General features: G+C 37.5%; 1 protein-coding gene across 2 annotated transcripts in view; it reads left to right on the plus strand.

The window, feature by feature from the left end:
* Window positions 1-17362, plus strand: part of LOC150105487 (uncharacterized) — a 246828-nt gene that overhangs the window by 83812 nt on the left and 145654 nt on the right. The window lies entirely within an intron of this gene.

Consider the following 17362-nt stretch of genomic DNA (forward strand, 5'->3'; position numbering starts at 1 on the left):
ATGGAGAATTGTGAATCATTGGAATGCATTGCCTGAGAGTGTGGTGTCTTCAGAGAATTTGAATGTATTTAAGGTATGGTATGATGAGCTGTGTGTATGACAAAGGGACTTCCACGATGAGTCTGAATCAATGGGAGTCTTGGAATAATAATAATAACCCTGATTTTTTTTTTTGTAGAATTTTAAGCAGTATAAAACTATTATATTTATTTTTTTAAAAAGATATGCATTCTTGAGGTACTAGAACATAATCCATATTCATGTTATTTGGTACAGTGCTAAAAAGATGTGTGATTTTGTAGTCCTCATTTCTTTTTAATTTTAGTAAAGATTTATGTCTTAATGTGTATAACTGAATTATTTTATGATCTGGAATATCTTGTCAAAGGCTGGTCTGAATTATTTTTGTGATTTTTTTTTTTTTTCATTGATAACTTATTAATATAACAGATAATAGTATCCTTTGTTTCATTGCTGTCATCTTGTTACAACACATGTAACCATGACTGTTATTGATTCCTCATTATGCGCAAAACATAATGTAAATTATTGTAGGAGCAGTTTAATGTGGTATGAATGCCAGTACTCAGTTTATTTGTACTTCAGTTATTTTGGTCTAATGAGAAGAGAAAAAAAAAAAAGAAATATTACTTTATTATTAAATTCAGAACTTTAGGAACTAAAAAATTCCATATTAGTCAGAAACCCTCATAATCCAAAACATAACATGGGATTATTAACAAAAGTGAATGATCACAAAATGAAGTACAGAATTATTATTATTTTTATTATTATTAACACCAGAAGTCCAAGGAGCCAAAAGACTCATAGTGGAGGCAAACAGTGTTATACACACATAAAAAGTCCATCAAACTGTGCTTTAAATTCATTTAGTGTATCTGCATTCACCAATATCAGGCAACACAGTCCACTCACCAACCACTCTTCATGCAAAGAACCTGTTCCTTTTGCCCCTGCTCATGCCCATTTTATTCAGCTTCCAGGTATGTTCTCTTGTTCTACCTATATCTGCATCATTATGAAAATCAGGGTACCAAATCTGTGCACAGCAATCCATACGAAGCCTTATCATGGCCTTATACAATGGAACCAGAACCTCTTTATTTCTACAGGTTAAGTCCTCTGTATCATTATTATAAACTGATGTGATGTCTTCACAACTTGTGCAATGTGATCTCTGAACTTCAGATCCTCGTCCCCCACTCCAAGATCTCTTATCTCCTCAACTTCCTCAAAAAATTTCCTGCCAAGTGTATACTTTGCATCTTGTACTTGGCTACCAAATTTCAGAACCTTACATTTTGCAACATTGAATTAACAGTTCCATACTGTTGCCCACTCATACATTCTATTTAAGACCCCCTGTAATGCCACATCTGCTTGCTGTCACTTATCACTCTCCCCAATTTGGCATTGTCTGCAAACAGTTGTATATCATCAGTTATCCCTCTTCCAATATCATTAATATAGAAATTAAATAACAATGGTCCCAGAAGTGACCACAGTAGCACACCACTGGTGACTTTCCACTTTTGAGGTAATGCATTCCCATTCGCAACTTGCTGATACCTATCTTATAATCATTCACCTTTACAACTGACTAGTCTATCATCCATTCCTATTTGCTTCAGTTTAGTGACCAACTAAACTGAAGCAAATTGGGGTCTGGCAATCTATCAAACACTTTTGCATAATTTAAGTATATGCATCTTCTTTGTCCAATATACAGGGTGTTCGGGATAAATTTGACAGTTTCGTAAGGAAAAAGAAAATCTTCTTTGTATCTATTAAATTTAATGAATTGACAAAAAAACATTACAGGCAGAGTTAATTACAATACTATCAACAAGATTTACTCAAAATAACCACCATTAGCATCGATCACAGCTTCAATTCTGCTTCGGAACCTCGAACAAGCTGATGCTACAGTCTCCCTGGGAAGGGCCGCAAAAACTGTTTTAATTTTATCCATTAACTGGGCTTTTGTATTACTGGAAGTGCGATTGGTGTCTTTTTCAACTGCGTCCCATACAAAATAATCCATGGGGTTAAGGTCTGGGGAGTTTGGAGGCCAAACATTTGGACTGGTGAAGTCGTAGAAATTTTCAGACAACCATTTTTGACTTTTCCCAGAGGTGTGGCAAGGGGCCGAATCCTGCTGCCATACATACGGCCTACCATTGGCTACCCTTGTTATCCAGGGCTTGACTACAGTTAGCAACTCCACGAACAAAGCCCGAATTCCAATGCCAGGGTTCTTCAACACCTGTTCCTGCAGATTTGCGAGGAATTCTGCTGTACGAACGCAATCAGATCGTCTGCTAGGGATCTTTCTTCTTGCTACATCCTCGTAGTCACCATTGCAAGTCTCTAGTTCATGCCTGATTGTTTTTACTGTATTCAGGGAGCATTGGGCAGCAGTCGTAATATCCTTATTTTGATGGCGGGCACGAATCATCATGATACAAGTTATTCTCTTCCATGATTCAGGTGGGTTCCAGCTATCCATCCTTTCTGACATCTTGTATATGAATGAAGAAGGGTCCAAACTTTTAAATGAAGAGAAGTGTGTGTTAATACATGTAACTTACGGAAAAATATAATTAATTATAAATATGTCAAATTTATCCCGAACACCCTGTATTTATCGCCTTGTTATAGTACATACACAAGTTCGTAAAAAATGACCTCCATTTAACAAATTTGTGCTGAAAAGTGCAAAGAATACCACTGTCATCAACCCACTTTTGTATTCTATCTCTCATCAACCTCTCCAATAATTTAACTACAACTTCAGATATACAGATTGGAATGAAAACTTCTAGACTTAACTTTATCGCCACCTTTATGAAATGGAACATTTTCACCTTCCTTTCACTCCTTTGGATTGTGCTGTTGCAAGGATCTTGTTAAGCAGGTAGGCCAAGGCTGATGTTGACTCCTTGGAACATTCCTTTAAGATGTGGTGATATGTCAAATCCTTTTGCCTTACTAACATCTAGCTTATTTAACTCCTCATATACATGTTGCTCACCTCACCATTAAGTCTTTTCTCATTTCATTTGAGCTTCTCTTTTCTTTTTTTCTTTCATTTTCCCTACACTTGAGCTTCTGATTCTGCACTGAGAATGAAATACATTGGGAATTACTAACTGAATACCTTGACCATGTCTTCTGCACTAGTTACCAGTATCTCACCTTCATCTGTTAACATCATTTTATCATAATCATTTTTCCATCCACTTGCCACATGTTTAAATTCATGAGGGTTTTTCTTGGCCTGATTTGCCAATTTCTGTTTATACTGCACTTTTGTTGTCTTTACTGAATCTCATTCTCATGGATTGTTCTTTATACTCTTCAGCCAGCAATACTTTGCTGGCTGAAGATTGGTAGAGCCTCTGCTACTAATGGCTCACGAAAAGTTAAGCAGGTTTGAGCGTAGTTAGAAGGGGGACTATCGTTCGATGGTGTTGGCACATTCTCCCTCGATGAGTCTTTGGAATCCCTGGAGGTGTCACATAATAATAATAATAATAACTGATTATTACCATTATTCATCTTGTACTTGTTCCAAAAGTGCCTTCTTCTTCTTCTTCCAAATTTCAAGCTTAATTCCCTCATTCATCCATTTCACCTCTTTCTTATTCAGCCTTTTGACCTTTGGAATACATTCACACATTGATACTGTTATGTGTTTTTTTTTTGTCAGTTACTAAGCAGCACTTATTTCCTTATCACTTAACTCCACATTCTAAAGCTTCAAGCTATCTCCTAAGCTTGTCATAATCACCAGCATTTTACTTCCACACGTATCCCTTTCTCACAGCCTTTGCCTATTAATTTTATCATAATCAATGGAACGCATGTTTTTTTTTTTTAAATTCTCTTCTCTTTTCAATTAACATTTTTAGATTGAAAAAATTGAGTCTACGCAAGATCAGCCTTTTCAGAATCCATTCTTTTCTTCTAGTAGTTTAATTATTATTATTATGATTCAGGCCTCCATGGAGTGAAAACATTCATCGTGAGAGGCCCATCCCAGAAAATGTAAAGCTATCACATCAATCCTTGAACCCATTGGCCATTTGTGCTCTCACTACTCTATCAGGCAATGAATTCCATGGTTCAGCCACCCTCCATTCTAAAGGAAATGTCTCATTCATGTTACCTCTCCTTCTCTACCAAACTTTGCAGTCCACATTCCCTCAGCCTATCCTCATAACATTGTACAGTCCTGATATCTTTATCTGTCTCTGCACTCTTTTCGTGATTAATTTATCCCCCTTCAAATCCTGGGAATGAAATTTGAGCACAATAGTCCAAGTGTGGTCAGATCAGGGCTCTATATAGTGGAATGACAACTGTTTTATCTCTGCAGGTCAGCATCCTTCTCAGTATTGCAGCAATCCTCTGGGTTACATTCACCACCTTTGCATCATGAATTTCAGGTTTCTATCAATCATCACTACCAGATTTGTTGCCTCTCCCACTTCCTCCAACAGAGTATGCAGCCTCCTATTGATGTATCCCAGACTTTACATTTAGCTGAATTAAACTGATGCCCCAATTCATTTGTCAGTCTGTCCAGTTTATATTCAGATCCTCTTGCAGAGCTACCACATCTGCACCATTACTAATAACCCTTCCCAGCTTAACATCATCTGCAAACAATTGAACATACCTTTCACTCATCAACAGCTTTTGTCAATTTATTATAAAAGGCAGTCATATTGCTAAAACAAGAGTGCCAATTAATAAATCCATGCTGACTCTTATAGATAACATTGTCCTCATTGGCCCAATGTTGTAAATGATCGCTCACTAATTCCTCCAAAATCTTAACAACTACTGATGAAATGCAAACTGTTATATAGTTTGATACTTCCAGCCTGCTACTACCCTTATGCAGTGCACTATCTTACCTTCCTGTCACTCTTTGGGAATTTTTGAGGGACTTTCAGGACAATAGAGCTGTTCACTGCAAAACCCATGGCAAAATCCCATCTAGCCACATTGCTTTATTGACATACAGAGTACTCAGTATTTGAAATGCACACTCCTCTTGCACTTCTAAACTTCGAACCTGCTCTGTCCCTCTAGTATTAAAATTTCTCCAGGATGAAATACCTTAATAAAGTGTTCATTGAACAGCTCCACTATGTCCTTTGCATCAGTCACTATATTCTCATTTTTATCCAACAAAAAGAAGAAAAAAAGAGGAGGATGTGAGCAGAGGAGTGACTAGCAGGTTCTTTGCATGCAGTGTGATTGGTGAGGGGAATGCATTGCCTGAGTGGATTGTTGAATGTAGACACATTAAATCAGTTTGGGCACAGTTGGATGAGCATTGTGTGCAATAGTGTGTATCTTCCATGATGAGTCTCTGACTACATGGAGGTCAGATAATAATTATAATAATAATACCATTTTTCCACAATCATTTCTTCTCCTATTGGCCACATAGTGAAAGATTTCCTTAGGATTTTCTTTGGTTCTGAGGGTCAATCTCTTCTTCCACTTTTATTCCACTTTTTGGCTTCCTTACCATACTAGTCATTCTCCTGGTCTGAGTTTGATATCTTTCATGCATCTGCTCTCTGCACCTCTCCTTATATCTTCCATAACTACTTTTTTTGTCTGCAGTTTCTGTTTGATGTTTGTCATCCACTTTACTCCAGATTATGTTCTCTTCTTTATTTCCAGTGTACAACTTGCTATTGCTGCTTCCTTCACAAGGTCTAGGTCCCAAGCATTGATGATATCTCACCCTTCCAATTCTGCCATCGATGCAACTGCCCCAAGCTTAATTTCTAAGACTATTATAATCACCTGCCTTATAATTTCACATATTTTCCTTTCTCTTTGATACTATTGCATTTCTATTCAACTTCCAAGTCAAAACCACATGGACTCCCCCCCTTCTCTCCAACCATGGGCAGAAATGCCATCTCAGTTATAATCGGATCTTCTTCTTCTCTGATGCTATGACTAAATCTAAAACTCTTTAATGTCGTGTTCCTTCTATTACATGTTGCCTAAGACATTTGTTTCTCAAGAATTACAGACATTCCATTCCATTGCTTAACTACTACTACAACATGTAGTTTCCTGTATGTAGGCCAGTGAAAAGAAGAGGAAACAATTAACTATATCATTATAAATTAGACAGAGAAGAGAAAAGAATATACAGTAGTAAGGGATTACAGTTTATGGAATTCTTCAGGGACAGATGTCTTAGGTAACATGTAGTAAAGGCAGGATCAAGAGTTTTCAATTTGGTCCTAGCAGAGGCATAGTACTTTGACCAGATTAAAATGTCATTCTTGCCTGTACTTGGCAAGAATAACCATATAGTCTTGGAGAATGAACAGACATGTAGAAGTATCCATAAAAAAAAACTATGTGGAATTATTATAAATTTAAAGATGCCAGGAAATTATATTTTAGGTTTAATCCTTTATCCAAGTAAGCAAACAGTTTTTTGCCTGAAGTAATTTCAGGACTGGGCAGCTCATATATAGAGGCTAATGACTTCACATCATTTGCTTTAGTATTCCATGATGCAAATCACTTATCCTTATGGACATGCATATGGGAAGGGTCACTGCCCAGATTGGTTTCAGCCTTTATTGAGGTCTCATCATTGGAGTCAGACCCAGAAGTGATACCAAGGTTGAAGTAATGCAGAAGTCATATTTCCATATACGAGTAGACAAAAAGTGTCGCACCATATTACTAATACTCTGGATTACAGATAGATGTTGGAAGTTTTTCCACTTGGTTATACTATAAATTAAAGATGCCAAGAAATTATATTCTTGGTTTGATCCTTTATCCAAGTGTAAGCAAGCAAAGTTTGCTTTTGAAGTAATTTCAGGACTGGGCTTTTGGCTACTTGTATATGAAAATATACAAAAAATATATAGAGGTGTCACATAATAATAATAAAAATATGACTTCTGCATTACTTCAACATCTGGGTCTGACGATGAGACCTCAATAAAGGTCGAAACTGGTCTGGGTTGTGACTCTTCACATAATGCATAGCATCATACATGTCCGTAAGGATATGTGCTTTGAATTATGGGATACTAAGGCAAGTGATGTGAAGCCATTAGATTATATACGAGTTGCCCGGTCCTGAAATTACTTCAGATGCAACTTCCACTTGGATTAAGGATTAAACCAAGAATATAATTTCTTGGCATCTTTAATTTATATTATAAGCAGTGAAAAACCATCCATACAATCTATCATACCTCTCCCTGAACCTATTAGCAGACAAAGAACTCGCAACTGACTCTGGCAACCCCTTCCACTCATTCACAACTCCCCAAGTAAAAAACCTGTTAATCACACCCCTAATAACCACATCTTTATTCTCCTTCCATGGAGATGAACTCTTGTTCTAGTCTCTCTAGCTAGCTGCTAAGATATTTTTCCTGCATCAATCCTATAAAATCCTTTAAGTAACTTAATGTTTCTATTTTCTTTTTCTCTATAAATAATAAAGTAACACGTAAAAACCCCAGTGATGTCTTTAATTAGTAAAAGGACAGATATTTCGTACTAAAATTAATAGTACATCTTCAGGTCTGTAACAGTAATAGGAATGGAATACAAGCGTTCAGTGGATCACCTATTAAAATACAATTGTTACTGCATGCTAGGAAATAATAGAAATAAAAATTCCATTCCTATTACTGTTACAGACACTGAAGATGTACTATTAATTTTAGTACGAAATATCTGTCCTTTTACTAATTAAAGGCATCACTATGGTTTTTACATGTTACTTTATTATTTAATTACTGTACCACAGGTTCCACTAAAAATCATTTTTCTCTATAAATGTTTCATGTTTCTTTTTCTCTATAAATCAACTTTTGCAATCCACACCCTTAATCTGTCCTCATAGGGAACATTCCACAGACCTCTCACCATTTTGGTCACTTGCCTCTGAATCTTCTCCACCACTTCCTCATCCCAGAAACCAAGCGGACCAGATCTGAGCACAGTAATCCAGATGTAGATGTACTAAGGTCGTATAAAGTGGGATAAGAACTTTCTTATCTCTACTCATTAATGTGTTCTTCAATAGATAAATAATCTTATGAGCTGCTTTAGCAACCTTAACAGTATGTCCTCTAAACTTTAACTCTCTCTCTCTATACCACTACCACCCCTAAATCTCTAACTGCATCTATTTCCTGATGTACTGTTCCATCAATGTGGTACACAGATTGTAATCTGTTTATCCCAAAATGCATAACTTTACACTTCTACACATTAAACTGATATTAATTATTATTTGGAACACCTCCAAGGAGTCCGAAGACTCATCGCGGGAGGACCCACACTATACAACCGTCACCACCACTACACCGAACGTCCACTACCAATCAATGCCATCTACTGCCCACCACCACAACTAGTATTTTTTGTCTGTAAATTGCATGTGTTCTGAAGGGCCAATTTGTCTGTATGTGGGATGAAAAACTCTAGTTTCTGAGAGGGAAAAACCCTGCTACCTCCATATGAGATAGGCTAACTCACCTTTGATTGAAAAAGTCTCCATAAAGATTCCTCCCATCATGACGAGAATCGAACTTAGGCCTATTCCGATCAAAGGGCACAATGTACCGTCGTTCTTCCAATTGCGCTACGGAGGCGTTCATCGTCCTGTAAGCTCTTCTGCAATGCAATACTTTTACCACCACATTGCCTTCATTGACTATTACTCTAGCTCATTGTTTCTCCACCTATGGTCCACGGACCACAGGTGATCTGCAGGCAGACTACCTATGGTCCACGGACCACAGGTGGTCCGCAGGCAGACTTAAATTAATTAAATAAATATATATTTTTTAATTATCCAAACAAAACAAATTAAAATTGAATAAGTAAGTAAAAATTATTGAAAAAAAAACTTAGTGATCCGTAGAATAGTTTTAGACATTTTACTGGTCCTTGGGTTTAGAAAGGTTGAGAAACGCTGCTCTAGCTAATTTCACATCATCAGCATACCAATGAATATTTCCTTTCAGATTATTTCCTATATCAATCATTTATGTACAAATTAAACAGTTGTGTCTCAGCAGTGAACCTTGCAGCACACCACTAGTTACCATTTTTCACCTTGATTCTGCCCCTCCATATACCACTTTTTGATATCTTCACTGCAGCTGCTGCCTTATCCACATAACCAGTGTCATATCTATCCCATTTGTTCTAATGTGCATAACAGAGTTCCATGTAGTATTTTGTCAAATATCTTTGCAAAATTCAGTAGAATCATCATGTTAGCCATTTCCTTTATTCATCTCAGCTGTTACTCTATTATAAAAAAGTTAGTAAGTTACTAAGGCATGACTGACCCTTCACAAAGCCATGTTGCTCACATACAGTATTATATTCTTATTGACAGATGGGATATCAGCTCAGGTTTTGCATAAAACCTACGCTGATATCCCATCTAATCCCACAGCTGTATTTACATCAAGAGTTTGCAATATTCTAAGAACCTCCACTTCATTCACATTTGTTCCCACATCAGTCTGTCACATATATGTTACAGCAGTAACCTCACTTGGAGGATTATACCCTTGCGAAATGGTCACTCATTAACTCAACTATTTTATTTGCTTCTGCCACCTCGTCACCATCAGGACTCATTAAGGTTAGTCTTCCATAGTTATTCTTCCTCTTACTTGCCATTTAATGAAAGAACTCTTTGAGATTTCCTTTGGCCTGTTTACTAGATTCTTCTTGTAATCTGATTTTGCCTTCCTTGCAATGCTATGGTCACCTTTCTACCTGAGTCTTGTTTTGTTCATGAGTTAACTGGTCACCTTTCTTCTTATATACTCTTCACAGCATTTCTTCTGTTGCAGCTCATGTTTAATGTTATTACTGATCCATTTAACTCCTAACTGATTAACCCTCCTTATGTTAAGTATACAATTTAATATTGCTTCCTCTAGATGCCCCTTTACTATCTCCCATACACTGCTTGCATCCTTCCCTTGAGGTGACAATGCACAAATTTTAGCTTCCTCCTAAGCTTGTCATAATCACCTGCCTTGTAGCTCCACATATACCTCTTCTTGATAGAATATTCCTCATGTTTTATGATGTCCCAAGTTAAGACTGCATGGTGACTGTTGCCAATCAGAAGCAATGTTATGGACTCTTCTTATCCTATGACCAGGTCGAATACTCACACCCCTTGTCCCCTCCATCACATGCCGTCTCTTGAGGCTTATTTCCTTCCTGATATGTGATCTTTCTTCCTTCCAATCTATATCCCGATAGTTGAAGTCCCCCATAATAATCACTTGACCAGCACTCATTTGTCGATGTATGTTTTCCAGGTCATCCATCAAACCTTCTAACTTATAGCAACAAAAGAACAAAATTATAATGCAGGTGATTATAATAATTTTAGAAATAATTTCCAGATGAAAGGATTGCAATGGAGTGATAACACTAGTATATGGGACTTTGAGAAGAAAGATTTGTCAGCAGCAATGGCAAGTTGCGTACTTCAAATGAAAAATATAACATATTTTAGGTGTAAAGTGGATGCCTCATGAAATCAAACAGAAACTGCAGTTGAATAAGAGATTATTAAAAAGGTATAAAGAGAAAGTTGGAGAGTAGTTGTACAATATAAGTGCCACTATTAGCACTTGTTTTAGCACAATTGGAAGAACGATGGTATGTTGTTATTATTATTATTCAGGCCTCCATGAAGTCAAAAGACTCATCGTAGGAGGTCCTTCCTAAGAAACACAAAGTCTATCAAGACTCATCGAGGGGAGGCCCCCCCCCCTAAGAAACACAAAGTCTATCATACCACTCCTTGAACTCATTGACCATTCTTGCTCTCACCACTCTATCAGGCAATGCATTCCACTTTCGTAACTTCCAGGGATGGCCCCCTGTCATCACTCCTTCCTGCTGTTCAACCAAGCAAAAGAACTCCCCAGTGTCAACCCTGCAACCATCTCTCAACAGTTTAAAAGTCTCAATCATCTCACATTTCCTTCTTCTATCTACCAAATTCTGCAGTCCACATTCCCTCAGCCGATCGTCATAACTAACATTGTACAGTTTTTTTCCTTTCTTTTAAGCTTACACGGTGATCGAATGCATTTTTGAAAATTATGGAGACAACTACCATGTTGTCTCCATAATTATACTCCCATTTTTATGATTTTACAAAGGCATTTGATAGGTTGCCACATGATAAACTGATATTTAAGTTTACAGATATTAGAAAGATTTGTGTACAATGGAAGGAGGAGGTCATAAGTGGGATTCCACAAGGCTCAGTACTGTGACTGGACTTCTACTGTGTAACATTTACATCAATGACATTGTCACTGGATTGTAAGGATAGTCAGTTGTTTGCAGATGATGTGAAACCAAAAAGGCTATTAGTGATAATGTTAATGTGATATTCAGAATGATTTGAATTAAGCAGGACACTGAATGGTGGGATCAGTTTAATGCAACTAAATGTAAGGTCTTGAAATTTGGAATCCATTAATGGAAAGTTGTGTACTCTGTTGGTGGAACTATATTAGAGGAAGTAGAGGATATAAGGGGTGTTAAGGTGATGGTTAATAGAAATTTGAAGTTTGTGGGAAATATTGTAGTAAGTCAGAGAATTGTTGCTGTACTGAGGAGGACTTTGACTAGCAGAAAGATTGGCGAGTCCATTGTATAAATCTGTAATCAGACCACATCTGGATTATTGTGCTCAGATCTGGTCACTGGGACCTCAAGGATAAAAATTAATCTTGGATTACAAACATGATATTAGTACTGTACAATGTTGGTTTTGAGGATAAATTGAGGGTATGCATTCTGAGAGGTAGTTACAGGGAATCTGGGAGATTTTTATATCATAAAACAAGTGGGAAGGATAAAGGAGAATGGGAGCAGTTCTGGAATTTTGAAGGGAAGTGTGAGTAGATTTTTGCTTTGAGGTGGTTGGACATGAAATAATGCATTGCCTGATAGAGTGCATCTTGTGCATGATTTTATGGAATGATGTCTAAGACCTTCCATGATGATTCTTGTGACTCCATGGAGATCCTGAATAACAACAACAATAATAATAATAATAAGCCTGTGGAAATGACATTTTCATTGATGGTGCTAAGCTGCCTGAAGAAAGACATTATAATTTTGATTCTAGTTGCTGAATAGAGTAATTTTTATATATAACCACTTTTTGACTGATTCTGTGTTTTATTATTATTATTTATTTTTATATTATGTTCTGTTCTATTATAATTTATTTCGAATTAGGTTGGTGTTAGTTGATGTCTGTCAAAAACAACTGCATTTTTCTCCTGGAAACTTAGGTTTTTCATCCCATAAACTCAAGAAAATTAACCACAAAACCCACACTAATTCAGACAATAACATAGTGTGTTATGGACTGCAGGATGGTGGCATTGAATGCTGTTAAAATTAGTGATAGTCTAGGGCCAGTATCTCTAATTCCCTGGTAGTAGACTCTGCTCCTCAGTCTCTCACCTACTCCCTGTGGGGAATAAAAGGCATAAATAGATGGATTATGAATAATAATAATAACAGGTCTGAATAACTTTAATCTTTTGATTATTAATATGAAAATAATTCATAGACATTACAAACTCAACATATACTGGTCTTAGTTTATATATACTGGACATATACCAGTCTCAACATATACTTGTCCTTAAGTTTTGTGCAATTTAATTTGTACAAAACCTAAGGACAAACATTATTTCTGAAGATCATAACTACAAATTTAGACGAATCAACTTATGGCAATTTGTATAACTGACAATTTTGAGTAAAAAGCAGGTACACATTCAAAGTTTTGAATCATACACACAGGGGTCATGTGGTACCACTTGAGAGGATAAAAGACAAAAGGCTGCTCTAAGTGAATTGTGTATAAAAGGAAGCTCTTTTCGTAAAGGAATAAAGATTAAAACTTGGATGTCTTGTAATGTCTCAGACATTATCTAGATGATTTCACGTGGGGAAGAATTATTGGAAAGCTTGAAGAAGGCTGCAGAATTACTGATATTGCTGGAGAGAGTTTGGAATCTCCCATAGTGTTGTATCCAGGTTCTGGGGCAGCATTTAAAACCAATGGAATGTGTTACAGATGTTTGCTAAGAGGCACCCTTGCTTTACCACACAGCATGAAGACAGATTTTTGGTTATAACAGCAAAACATAATCGATTCACCATGGCAGGTCAGCATGCAAGTTAGCTTCATTCAATCATAGATATGCAGATATCGTGACGAACTGTGGCAAGATGTCCCCAACAAGTAGGCCTGTACGACTGAATGTCTGTAGTCTGTGTAACTTTATCTACAGCTTATTGTAGAGCACATTTTCAGTAGTGTTGTATCCAAAAAATAGGACAAGACACCAATGGACTAACATACTCTTTATAGATGAGTCATTTTAGTCTTTCTTCTGATTCTAAATTACACTTAATCTGGCATCAAAGTGGTACTACTCACCATTGCAAGAATGTTCTTGAAAGGGATATACACGGCGATGCTGGGGTTATGATGTGGAGAGGTGTTATGTTGAATGGACATGCTGAGCTACAAGTGCTGGAAAAAGGACTGTGAATGATTATTATTATTATTATTATTCAGGCCTCCATGGAGTCAAAAGACTCATCATGGGAGGTCCTTCCTAAGAAACACAAAGTCTATCAAGATTCATCGTGGAACGTCCCTCCTAGGAAACACAGTCTATCATACCACTCCTTAAACTCATTGACCGTTCTTGCTCTCACCACTTTATCAGGCAATGTATTCCATTTCAGTCACCATCCATGCAAAGAAACCACTCCTCACCCTCTTGCTCACAGTTATTATTATTATTAAAAAAGACCTCATGGAGTCAAAGACTCATCTAGGAGGTCCTTTTATCTCGCACACACATCTCATCATACCGTGTCTTAAACACATTCAAATGCCTTGCAGACACCACACTCTCAGGCAAGGCATTCCAATCACTCACAACTCTGCACGAAAAAAACCTGCCTCTCACTCCCCTACTAACATCCTCTTTATACAGTTTCCAGGGATGACCTCTGGTTCTCCCCTGATCTCCCACTATTCTCTGTAGAACTTCTCCACCATTGATCCTCCTATAACAACCCCTTACCAACTTGTAGGTCTCTATCATATCTCCCCTCTTCCTTCTCTCCACTAGACTCTGCAAATTACATCTTTTCAATCTTTCCTCATACTCGACATTCCAGAGGTCAGAAACTACCTTAGTCAGTCGCCTTTGGACCCTTTCCAACATCTCTTCATCCTTCTGAAAACCAAGGTGACCAAATCTGGGCACAATAGTCCATGTGTGGCCTAATCAAAGCCTTATACAATGGAACAAGAATCTCCCTACTTCTACACGTCACTGTCCTCTGCATCATTCCCAGAAGTCTTTGTGTTGTCTTCACAATTTTGGCGATGTGTCCCCTAAATTTTAGATCCTTATCCACTATCACCCCCAGATCTCTTATTTCCTCTACTTCCAACAATATATTCTCACCAAGCATAAATTCTGCATCCCATCTTTGTTTTCCAAATTTTAAAACCTTACATTTTGCAACATTGAACTCACATCCCTATTTGCTTGCCCAATCACTCTATTTATTCAAGTCTTCTTGCAAGGCCACAACATCTTCACTACTCTTTATGCTTCATCCCAACTTTGCATTATCTGCAAACAACTGAATATCTTCATCCAAATCTTTGCCAATATCATTAATATACAAGTTAAACAGTAATGGCCCTAAAACAGTCCCCTGAGGCACTCCACTAATGACTTTCCTTTTCCTGGATATTGCACCCCCATACACAACTTGTTGATACCTATCAGATAGCAGTCTCCAATCCAATGCACTAATCTAATATCCAACCCCATCTGCTCTAGTTTGACTGTCAACTTATAATGAGGTACTCTATCAAAAGCTTTTGCGAAATCCAAGTATATTACTGTGTATCCTTCTCCTCTGTCCAAGGAAGCAGTCACTTTATTGTAATAAGTAAGTAGATTACTAAAACATGACCTCCCTTTAGCAAATCCATGCTGTCCATCAAAGATTATACCATTGTTGTCAACCCAACTCTGGATCCTAGTTCTCACAAGCTTCTCCAGCAACTTAACCACAACACCTGACATGCAGATAGGCCTATAGTTTGATGCTTGAGTTCGATCACCTCCTTTATGAAGTGGCACAATCTTGCCCTCCTTCCACTCTTTAGGGACTTGACCAAGTGCAAGATTCGTATTAAAAAAATATGTCAAGGCAGGTGTCAACTCTCTGGCACATTCCTTCAGAATACACGGTGATATATTATCTAGTCCCACAGCCTTATTTACATCTAGTTTACTCAACTCCCCAAACACCTCTTGCTCACTTACAGTCAGTCTCTCCTCCCCATCATCAACTGCTCTTAATCTCTCCATGAAGTCACATTCACAAGATTGAAAGATCTTTATGAACTGCTCATTAAGTATCTCCACCACACATTCTGCAACAGCTGTCTTTATACCATTTCCTCCAATCAATGTCATCCTTCCATAATCATTCTTTCTTTTGCTGGCTACATATCGAAAGAACTCCCTAGGATTCTTTTTAGCTTCATTAGCTAACTGCTGTTCATACCTCTCTTTAGCTACTCTCACCAACCAAGTCACCCTCCTTGCCTGGTCTTTGTAGACCTCATGAAATTGGTTACTTCCACTTTCTTATGCTGCCTCCACAATGCCCTTTTTCTCTGTATTGCATGCTTAATCTCTTTATTCATCCATCTCATACCTACCTTATTTAACCTTCTCACCCATGGTATACATTTAGACATTGCATCTACTAAATATTTTTTGAAAATCCCCCAAGCTGCATTGATCTCTTTTCCAGCTAACTCCTCATTCCATGCTACACCTGCAAGCTGTCCCCTGAGCTCTTCATAATCACTCCCCTTGTAGTTTCACATATACCCTTTTTTCAGAGGGGGCCTTGCACTGCTGGCAACCACCCAAGTAATCACCTCATGGTCAATTTCACCAATTGGTGGATGATTTGATACCTCATTGATAATTACATCCTCCGATGAGATGACCAAATCCATGACCCTTAATCCTCTTGTGCCCTCTGTTACATACTGTCTGAGATAGTTATCCCTCAAAAACTCAAGAAACTCATTTTCTTTACTTCTAGTTGCTATCTCTTCATTCCAGTCTATATTGCCATAATTAAAATCACACATAATGATCACCCTTTTCTTATTCGCTTTGCTTATTTGACCATACATTTCACAGTTTCCTTTCGTAACTTCCAGAGATGGTCCCTTGTCATCACTCCTTCCTGCTGTTCAACCAAGTGAAAGAACTCCCCAGTGTCAACCGTGTAACCACCTCTCCTTCTTCTATCTACCAAATTCTGCAGTCCACATTCCCTCAGCCGATCCTCACAACTAACATTGTACAGTTTTTTTTCCTTTCTTTTAAGCTTACACGGTGATTCAAATGCATTTTTGAAAATTATGGAGACAACTACCGTGTTGGAATAAAAACTTTAGTTTAATATAACTAAAATCTACATTCGATGTTTCAACCTTTATGTCAAGGTCATCTTCTGGAGCATACACAATATATACAGAAAACACGCTACACTACAATCACACTGATTTGTTTAAGTTACTGACCAACCACTACAACAATTGTTGGCCTGACCTCTGGTGGGAAGGAAAAAAAAAATACATCAACGCTAGAGTCCTATTATTAGTGTTATCTGTTGGTTGTAGAAATATATTGGGCGCAACAACAAGTCTATGTATCTGTCTATATACATATATTAACATCATGATGATACATGTACATTCCAGCCAGTTGGTATGGAATGGTTTCTAATACTAGCTGAAGATTGGCTAGAGTCCTGACTTATGCTGGATCTTATATATTAGGTAGGCTGAATTTGTGCCATCCAGATCCTTGGAATTTTCATGCTATCTTTGTTGTTGATATTTGGGTGGTTTATCAGGATTTCGCAGGCTTCCTTAAATTTCCTTTCATACCAGGTTTTTGTATGGTGTAAAGAGCGGGTGCTTTTCCAGTTGATTTGGTGTAAGGCGTTGAGCACGTGATCTGAGAGGCCTGCTTCACCATAATGGTTATATTTAATGTGTCTAATGTGTTCTTTCTTACGTACATTGTACAATCCTGAAACCATCTTTGTTATCTGCCTTTGTACCCTTTCCACAGTTAATTTATCCCCTTCAAATCCTGGGGAATAAATC

Source organism: Typopeltis vanoorti, chromosome 6 (assembly GCF_054136105.1).
Source record: "Typopeltis vanoorti isolate ZY-2024b chromosome 6, IOZ_Tvanoo_1.0, whole genome shotgun sequence".
Lineage (NCBI taxonomy): Eukaryota > Metazoa > Arthropoda > Arachnida > Uropygi > Thelyphonidae > Typopeltis > Typopeltis vanoorti.